Genomic DNA, 11,016 nt, shown 5'->3' on the forward strand with positions numbered 1-11,016 from the left:
AATATTACATAGCTGAGATCCATATTTAAAACATAATTAATCATGACCAACTCACTGAGTGAAATGAATATTGGGAGGACTAGAGTTGCTTTAGATGTAGTCATCCTTGTGGGGTTTTTGGTGTGGCTATCTGTCTTTTTGAGTAACCCAGGTATATGATTGACTCTTCCTTTCAATAATGCTCTTTAATATGCCTTTGATGGCAAGGGCTAGATGATCCCTATATTACAAAAGAAGAGGGCATACTAAAGGCCTTGATGACAGAGTAACACCTATCCCTCAACATTTATTATATATCATGAGTACCACTGTGTGTAGAATTAAAGGAATTTATTATACTAGATACTGAGGAGGATAATCTGTGTAGGTAATACTATCTTAATGAGTAGCACCAAATATATATCTCTTTATTAGGCATAAGCCTTAGGACTTTAGCAAGGATAAAAATTTCACCTGCAAATGGTATCTATCACGTAAGTGTATTTCAATACTCATTAATTCCTATAAAAAATGTACAAAAATGTTATAAGATGAAGGATTGCAGGGGGAATGATTTTCATCCAATATACCACTAAATAAACCTCCTTTTAGATAAGTTTGAAAGTTTTGATCTCTGCCGTACTAAAAGGGATACCAATCGATCAGAAGAGGAATAGGCCAATATTGGATATGCTTGGCACAAGGAATGATTATGGAATAAAAAAATAATCTATCTGTATGCCATGTACCATGATTTCACCCTGTCAAGGGACGATAGTCCCAATGAACCTCATTAAGAATAAATTAAGTTATGACAATCCGCGTAAAAATGTTTTTAATTCCAAGAAATAGAGTCTTGATGATCATCAATTTTCGATGAAGGAGCCCACTAATCAGGAAACTACATGGAAACACGTGAGGAGTATGGAGAGGTTTCAGGACAAGTGGAGAAACAATGATAAAATATTAACTTCCTATATCAGGGCCGGACCTGATAGCATTGCTTCAGAGTTAGATTGGTCACCTTTGTTCATGTGTACTCTCAAATTGTTTGTTTTAGCAATGGATCTTCAAATTCATTCTAAGCAGGGACATGATGTAAGCATTGAATGTGAGTAGAGCTCCTCTGTAGTTGTCTCAGGCCCAGACAAATATATAAAGGGTTGGATACAAAATTTAAAAGTGCAGTTGATTATTATTAGAAAGTGAAGAGTAGACAGTATGGCCTCGGCTTTTGGGAATTGTATTGATAAATCCCTAGACGAGCAACTCGACATGATGAAAAAGGAAGTCCCAGAGTTGATATCAAATATAGGAGAGAAGCTAGTCAGTGAGATTCATTCCCACTTTCTTTTGATTTCAAGTCAACTTTGTGATCTGAAAAAAGATGTCAATGCCTGCATGGAACAGTGGATTTGATAATCACCAAAATGGAGAAGTTGGAATACAGGGTAGAAAATTTGGAAGTGAAAGTGGAAACAACCATTGTTAAAGTTATGAAGGAGGTTTTTGGTCTCGGAAAACAACAAAATGTCTCAAACAAAGAGCATCATTTGGAGTTGAGTGGTGGAGACATTGCAAATCCACCACTGCACTCTAAACAAAACATACACCTGTATTAAGATGTCTCCAAGAATAATACAAACTAATATATTTGGTTGGTTGACTGTCTGCAATTATGGATTTAAAATACTACTCAACTGATATCCATATTTAAAACTGAATTAATCATGCCCAGCTCAATCAAAAAATGAAGATTGGGAGGACTAGAGTTTCTTTTGCTGGAGTCATCCTTGTGGGTGTTTTGGTGGTGTTAATTGTCTTCTTGAGTATCCCTGGTACATGATTGACTCTGCCTTTTAATGATGATCTTGAATATCCCTTTGATGGCTAGGGATAGATTCTCCCTAGATTTACAAAAGAAAATGGCATACTAAAGGCCCCAAAGATAGAATAACACCCCTCCCTCAACATTTATGGTATATGAATTGAGACGTGGTGTGATCAGCATTGTTAACAATTGAGGGTCGAGACATGGTGTGATAGTGATTGACACCATTCACCTCTCAGGAATCTAAATCATATGATGGAGAATTATTTCATGAACAATAGTATCACGGAAAACTCTCCCTGTGCCTTTGTTTAGGATTTATATAACAACATTTAAAAGTTGGATTAAAGCGAGAGATTGTAGAAAATTAAATGAAAGTCTGGTTGGTTGACTCTATGCAATTATGGATTGAAAATATTACAGCATAATAAAGCATAATTAAAGCATAATTAAAGCATAATTAATCATTCGCATCTCACTGAGTCAAATGAAGATTGTGAAGACTAGAGTTGCTTTAGATGGAGTCATCCTTGTGGGATTTTTGGTGCGGCTATTTGTCTTCTTGAGTAGCCCAAGTACATGATTAAATCTACCTTTTAATAATGCTCTTGAATATACCTTTGATGGCAACAGCTAGATGATCCATACTTTAAGAAAGAAGAGGGCATAATAAAGGCCCTGAAGATAGAGTAACACCTATCCCTCACCATTTATGATATATCACAAGTACTACTGTGTGTAGAATTAAAGGAATTTATTATCCCAAATACTGAGGAGGATAATATGTGTAGATAACACTATCTTAATGAGTATCACCAAATATATATCTATTTATTAGGCATAAGTCTTAGGCCTTTGGCAAGGGATAAAAAATTGCACATGCAAATGGTATCTATCACGTAAGTGTATTTGAAGACTCATTAATTACTATAGAAAAATGTACAAAAATGTTATATGATGAAGGATTGCAAGGGGAATAATTTTCCTCCAATATACCACTGAATAAAGCTCCTTTTAGATAAGTTTGAAGGTTTTGATCTCTGCCCTACTAAAAGGGATACCAATCGATTAGAAGATGAACATGCCAATATTGGAGTTAACATGGAACAATGAATGATTATGGAAGACTAATATAATCTATTTGTATGCCATATCCCTTGATTTCACTCCTTCAAGGGAGGATAGTCCCAATGAACCTCATTAAGAAAAAATTAAGTTATGACAATCCGCATAAAAGTGTTTTTAATTCCAAGAAACAGAGTCTCGAGGATCATCAATTTTTGATAGAGCCCACTAATGAGGAAACTAGATGGAAACACATGAGGAGTATGGATAGGTACCAGGACAAGTGGAGAAAAAATGTTAAAATATTAACTTCCTATATCAGGGTCAGACCTAATAGTATTCTTTTAGAGTTGGATTGGTCACTTTTGTTCATGTGTGCTCTCAAGTTGTTTGTTTTAGTAATCGATCTTCAAATTAATTCTAAGCGAGGACATGATGTAAGCATTGAATGTGAGTAGAGCTCTTATGTAGTTGTCTCGGGCCCAAAAAATGATATAAATGGATGGATACAAAATTTAAAAGTGCAGTTGATTATTATTAGAAAGTGAAGATTAGATAGTATGGCCTTGGCTTCTGGGAATTGTATTGATAAATCCTAGACGAGCAACTTGACATGATGAAAAAGGAAGTCCTAGAGTTGATCTCTAATATAGGAGAGAAGCTGATCAGTGAGAGTCATTCCCACTTTCTTTTGATTTCAAATCAACTTGGTTATTGAGAAAAGATGTGTAATGCCTGCATGCAACAGTGGATTTGATAATCACCAAAATGGAGAAGTTGGAATACAAGGTAGAAAATTTGGAAGCGAAAGTGGAAACAACAATTGTTAAAGTTCTGAAGTAGGTTTTTGGTCTCACTGAACAACAAAATGTCTTGAAAAAAGAGAATCATTTGGAGTTGAGTGGTGGAAACATAGCAAATTCACCATTACACTCTAAAAAAAACATGCACCTATATTAAGATGTCTCCCAGAATAATGCAATCTAATATATCTGGTTGGTTGAGTTTTTGCAATTATGGATTGAAAATATTACACAACTTAGATCCATATTTAAAAGAGAATTAATCATGCCCAACTCACTTAGGGAAATGAAGATTGGTAGGACTAGAGTTGCCTTAGCTATAGTCATCCTTGTGGGATTTTTGGTGGTGCTAGCTATCATCTTGAGTAGCCCTGGTACATGAACGACTCTTCCTTTTAACCATGCCTTGAATATGCCTTTTATGTCAAGGGCTAGATTCTCCTTAGATTTACAAAATAACATGGCATACTAAAGGCCCTAAAGAAAGAGTAACACCTATCCCTCATCATTTATGATATTTCCTTTCAGACGTGGTGTGATCAACGTTGTTGCCAATTAGGGGTTGAAACTTGGTGTGATAGTGATTGACACCATTATCTTCCTAGGACTCTAAATCATATGATGGAGAATTCTGCATGAGAAACAGTATCAGGGAAAACTCTCTGTGTGCTTTTGTTTAGGATTCATATAACAACATTCAGAAGTTGGATTAAAGTGAGAGATTGTAGAAAATTAAATAAAAGTCTGGTTGGTTGACTCTCTACAATTATGGATTGAAAATATTATACAATTGAGATCCGCATTTAAAACATAATTAACCATTCCCATCTCACTGAGTGAAATGAAGATTGTGAGGACTAGAGTTGCTTTAGATGGAGTCATCCTTGTGGGATTTTTGGTGTGGCTATTTTTCTTTGTGAGTAGCGCAAGTACATGATTAACTCTGCCTTTTAATAATGCTCTTGAATATGCCTTTCATGATAAGGGCTAGATGATCCCTAGATTTACAAAAGAAGAGGGCATACTAAATGCCCTGAAGACACAGTAACACATATCCCTCAGAATTTATGATATATCACGAGTGCCATTGTGTGTAGAATTAAAGGAATTTATTATGCCAGATACAGAGGAGAATAATCTGTGTAGATAATATTATCTTAATGAGTAACACCAAATATATATCTATTTATTAGGCATAAGCCCTAGGGCTTTGGCAAGGGATAAAAATTGCACTTGCAAATGGTATGTATCACCTAAGTGTATTTGAGAACTCATTAATTACTATACAAAAATGTACAAAAATGTTATAAGATGAAGGATTGTAGGGGGGATGATTTTCCTCCAATATACCATTTAATAAAGCTACTTTTAGATAATTTTGAAAGCTTTTATCTCTGCAATACTAAAAGGGATACCAATCGATTAGAAGATGAACAAGCCAATATTGGAGCTAGGTTGGCACAAGGAATGATTATGGAAGACGAAAATAAACTATCTATACGCCATATCCCATGATTTCACCCCTTCAAGGGAGGATATTCCAAATGAACCTCATTAAGAAGAAATTAAGTAATGACAATCCGCATAAAAATGTTTTTAATTCCAAGAAACAGAGTCTCGAGGATCATCAATTTTCGATGAAGGATCCCACTAATCAAGAAACTAGATGGAAGCACACGAGGACTATTGTTTTGGAGAATTTAGCATCTACGAATAAATACTAATTCACTAGACAAGTGGTTGTGCCTAGAGCAACAGTTTAAAGTGTTTTATACTTTCCCTATAAGCAGTAGATAAGAAGAGAGGATAGAAGGCCTACCTGTAGTTCCGCTTCCATCTCGTCTCCCTTGTATCAATTCTGTCACTCCTTCCACTACTTAAACCACTTGAAAAGTACCATGTCAACACAATAGAAGATGAAAACCGATCAAAGCATATGATCCATTGAATATAAATGAAAGGAATTAGAAGCAATTCATACATATAAGCATTATGAAAGAACACAAATATGGAAAAAGGTTAAAACACTTTATTAGATAGAAGAAGGAATTACAACCGTCAGTGTCTGATTCAAAGTCATTCGTTCAACTTGGATCCCATCCACATCACATCAGAAGCAAGACAATCTTATGTCATCACATCATTTGGTCCAATGTCAAGTCTCATAGCAACATTATCTCCTTACAATTCAACATAGTCCATCCTGCCAACCCTTGATCACTTAGATGAGTGGTCCATTTATAGGAAGATACAAGAGTTTTTTTCATTAATGGTGACATTGAATGGCCTTCCATATTTAGAATTAGTTCCATGGAGAAAGGGATGAGAGGATAGGATGATCCTTAACTCATTCCTCATCATGTTTCGAGCTCATAGGAGTTGATAAGACATGGAAACTTCTAGATGACTCCACAGGATAAGAATATTCCAAAACCCTATGTGAAGTTCACTCATTCTCGCCTAATGCAGGTGAAAGGACGTCTAAGTGCTTTGCAGAGCACTGTGGTAGTGGACTTACCTGCTCTGTAGCGCACCTTCATAAGGGCTTACCTACGCTGGTTCTTCTAGAGGTAATTTCTGGATGTCTTCAAGTCATGAAATAGTCTGGGAAGGAGGCATTCAAATGGTTGATTTGTTTAGGGCATGAAACAACTGATTTTAGGGTTTGATGAGTCCTAAGTCACTGATCTAAATGTTGGGATTTGATGTGCCCAAATGGATCTGTAACAAGTGTGGAGAGGTATCAGGACAAGTGGATAAACAATGATAAAATATTAACTTCGTATATCGGGGTCAGACCTGATAGTATTGTTTCAGAGTTGGATTGGTCAGCTTTGTTAATGTGTGTTGTCAAATTGTTTGTTTTAGCAATGGATCTTCAAATTCCTTCTGAGTGGGGACATGATGTAAGCATTGAATGTGAGCAGAGCTCCTATGCAGTTGTCTTGGGCCCAGACAAAATATAAATGTTTGGATACAAAATTTAAAATTTTCAGTTGATTATTATTAGAAAGTGAAGAGCAAATAGTATGGCCTTGTCTTTCGGAATTGTATTGATAAATCCCTAGATGAGCAAGTCTACATGGTGGAAAAGGAAGTCTTAGAGTTGATATCTAGTATAGGAGAGAATCCAGTCAATGAGAGTCATTCCCACTTTCTTTTGATTTCAAATCAACTTGGTGATCGGAAAAAATATGTGGAATTCCTACATGCAACAGTGGATTGATAATCACCAAAATGGAGAATTTAGAATACAAGGTAGAAAATTTTGAAGTGAAAGTGGAAAAAACAATTGTGAAAGTTCTCAAGGGGCTTTTTGTCTCAGCGAGCAACAAAATGTCTCGAACAAAGAGCATCATCTGGAGTTGAGTGGTGGAGACCTAACAAATCCACCATTGCACTCTGAACAAAAAATGCACCTATATTAAGATGTCTCCCATAATAATACAAACTAATATATTTGGTTGGTTGACTCTTTGCGATTATGGACTAAAAATATTACACAACTGAGATCCATATTTAAAAGATAATTAATCATGCCCATCTCACTCAGTGAAATGAAGATTGGGAGGACTAGAGTTGCTTTAGCTGGAGTCATCCTTATGGGCTTTTTGGTGGTGCTAGTTGTCTTCTTGAGTAGCCCAAGTACATGATTGACTCTACCTTTTATGGCAAGGGCTAGTTGCTCCCTAGCTTTACAAAAGAAGAGGGCATACTAAAGGCCCTGAAGACAGAGTAACAACTATCTGTGAGCATTCATGATATATCCTTTGAGACATGGTGTGATCAACCTTTTTGGCAATTGAGGGTTGAGACGCGGTGTGACAGTGATTGACACCATTCTCTTGTCAAGACTCTAAATCATATGATGGAGAATTTTGCATGAGTAATAATATCAAGGCAAACTCTCTGTGTGCTTTTGTTTAGGATTTATATAACAACATTCAGAAGTTGGATTAAAGTGAGATATTGCAGAAAATAAAATGAAATTCTGGTTGGTTGACTCTCTCCAATTATGTATTGAAAATATTACACAACTAAGATCCATATTTAAAAGAGAATTAATCATGCTCATCTCAGTGACCGAAATGAAGATTGGCAGGACTGGAGTTGCTTTAGCTGGAGTCATCCTTGTGGGATATTTAGTGTGGCTAGCTGTCTTCTTGGGTAGCCCACATACATGATTGACTCTGCCTTTTAATAATGCTCTTGAATATGCCTTTGATGGAAAGTGATAGATGCTCCCTAGCTTTACAAAAGAAGAGTGCATACTAAAGCCCTGAAGACAGAGTAATAACTATCCTTCAACATTTATGATATATCATGAGTACCACTCTGTGTAGAATTAAAGGAATTTATTATGCCAGATACCGAGGAGGATAATCTGTGTAGATAATACTATCTTAATGAGTAACACCAAATATATATCTATTTATTAGGCATAAGTCTTAGGCCTTTGGCAAGGGATGAAAATTGCACTTGCAAATGGTATCTATCACATAAGTGTATTTGAGGACTGATTAATTACTCTACAAAAATGTACAAAAATGTTATAAGATGAAGTTTTGCAGGGGGAATGATTTTCCTCCAATATACCACTGAATAAAGTTCCTTTTAGATAATTTTGAAAGTTTTGATCTCTACCATATTAAAAGGGATACCAATCGATTAGAAGATGAACAGGCCAATATTGGAGTTAAGTTGGCACAAGGAATGATTACAGAAGACCAAAATAATCTATCTCTATGCCATATCCCATGATTGCATCCCAAGGAGGATAGTCCCAATGAACCTCATTAATAAGAAATTAAGTTATGACAATCCACATAAAAATGTTTTTAATTCCAAGAAACATAGTCTTGAGGATTGTCAATTTTGGATGAAGGAGACCACGAACCATGAAACTAGATGGAAACACATGAGGAGTATAGAGAGGTATCAGGACAAGTGGAGAAACAATGATAAAATATTAACTTCTTATTTTAGGGTCAGACCTGATAGTATTGTTTCAGAGTTGGATTGGTCACCTTTATTCATGTGTGCTCTCAAATTGTTTGTTTTAGCAATGGATCTTCAAATTCATTCTAAGCGAGGACATGATGTAAGCAATGAATGTGAATGGATGTCCTTTGCAATTGTCTTCAGCATAGAAAAAGATATAAAGAGTTGGATAAAAAATTTAAAAGTGCAGTTGATTATTACTAGAAAGTGAAGAGCAAACAGTATGGCCTCAACTTCTGAGAATTGTATTGATAAATCCCTAGACGATAAAATCTACATGATGAAAAAGGAAGTATCAAAGTTGATATCTAATATAGGCCAAAAGCTATTCAGTGAGAGTTCCCACTTTCTTTTGATTTCAAATGAACATGGTGATCTGAAAAAATATGTGGAATTCTTGCATGTAACAGTGGATTTGATAATCACCAAAATGGAGAAGTTGGGATAATTTGGAAGTGAAAGTGGAAACAACAATCATTAAAGTTCTGAAGGAGGTTTTTGGTCTCAACGAACAACAAAATGTCTCAAACAAAGAGCATCATCTAGATTTGAGTGGTGGAGACATAGCAAATCCACAATTTCACTCTGAACAAAACATGCACCTATATTAAGATGTCTCCCAGAATAATAAAAACTAATATATCTGGTTGGATGACTCACTACAATTATGGGATTGAAAATATTAGACAACTGAGATTCATATTTAAAAGAGAATTAATCATGCCCAGCTCACTCAGCGACATGAAAATTGGGAGGACTAGAGTTTCTTTAGTTGGAGTCATCCTTGTGGGATTTTTGGTGGTGCTAGCTATCTTCCTGAGTAGCTGAGGTACATGATTGACATTTCATTTTAATCATGCTCTTGAAAATGACTTAGATGGAAAGGGATAGATGATCCCTAGATTTACAAAAGAAGAGGGCATACTAAACACCCTGAAGACAGAGTAACACCTATCCCTCAACATTTATGATATATCCTTTGAGACATGGTGTGATCAAAACTGTTGCCAATTGAGGGTTGACACGTGGTGTGACAGTGATTGACACCATTTTCTTCACAAGACTCTAAATCATATGATGGAGAATTCTGCATGAGCAACAGTATCAGGTCAAACTCTCCCTGTGCTTTTGTTTAGGATTTATTTAACAACATTTAGAAGTTGGATTAAAGTGAGAGATTGCATAAAATTAAATGAAAGTCTAGTTGGTTGACTCTCTCCAATTATGGATTGAAAATCTTGCAACACTAAGATCCATATTTAAAAGAGTCATCCTTGTACGATTTTTGGTGGTGCTAGATGTCTTCTTTTATAGCCCAGGTACATGATTTACTCTGCCTTTTAATCATGCTCTTAAATATGCCTTTGATGTCAAAGGCTAGATGCTCCCTAGATTTACAAAAGAAGGCGGCATACTAAAGGCCCAGAAGATGGAGTAATACCTATCCCTCAGTATTTATGATATAGCCTTTGAGACGTGGTGTGATCAACACTGTTTCCAATTGAGGGATGTGACGTGGTGTGACAGTGATTGACACCATTATCTTCCCAGTACTCTAAATCATATAATGGAGAATTCTACATGAGCAATAGTATCAGGGCGAACTCTCCCTATTATTTTGTTTAGGATTTATATAACAACATTCAGAAGTTGGATTAAATTGAGGGATTGAAGAAAATTAAATGAAAGTATGGCTGGTTCACTTTGTACAATTATGGACTGAAAATATTACACAACTGAGATCCATATTTAAAAGAACATTAATCATGCCCAGCTCACTCAGTGAAATGAAGATTGGGAGCACTAGAGTTTCCTTAGCTGGAGTCATCCTTGTGGGCTTTTTAGTGGTGCTAGCTATCTTCTTGAGTAGCCGAGGTACATGATTGACACTACCTTTTAATCATGCTCCTGTATATGCCTTTGATGGCAAGGGCTAGATGCTCCCTAGCTTTACAAAAGAAGACGGCATACTAAATGCCTTGAAGACAGAGAAACACCTATCCCTCAGCATTTATGATATATCTTTTGAGACGTGGTGTGATTAGCACTGTCACAAATTGAGGGTTGAGACGTGGTGTGACAATGATTGACACCATTTTATTCCCAGGACTCTAAATCATATGATGGAGAATTCTGCATGAGCAACAGTATTAGGTCAAACTCTCCCAGTGCTTTTATTTAGGATTTATTTAACAACATTTAGAAGTTGGATTAAATTGAGAGATTTCATAAAATTTAATGAAAGTCTAGTTGGTTGACTCTCTCCAATTATGGATTGAAAATATTACAACACTAAGATCCATATTTAAAAGAGTCATCCTTGTGGGATTTTTGGTG

The sequence above is a fragment of the Pinus tabuliformis genome, chromosome 7 (assembly GCF_031772625.1).
Source record: "Pinus tabuliformis cultivar Carrire ecotype Pingquan chromosome 7, CPIR1, whole genome shotgun sequence".
Classification (NCBI taxonomy): Eukaryota; Viridiplantae; Streptophyta; class Pinopsida; order Pinales; family Pinaceae; genus Pinus; species Pinus tabuliformis.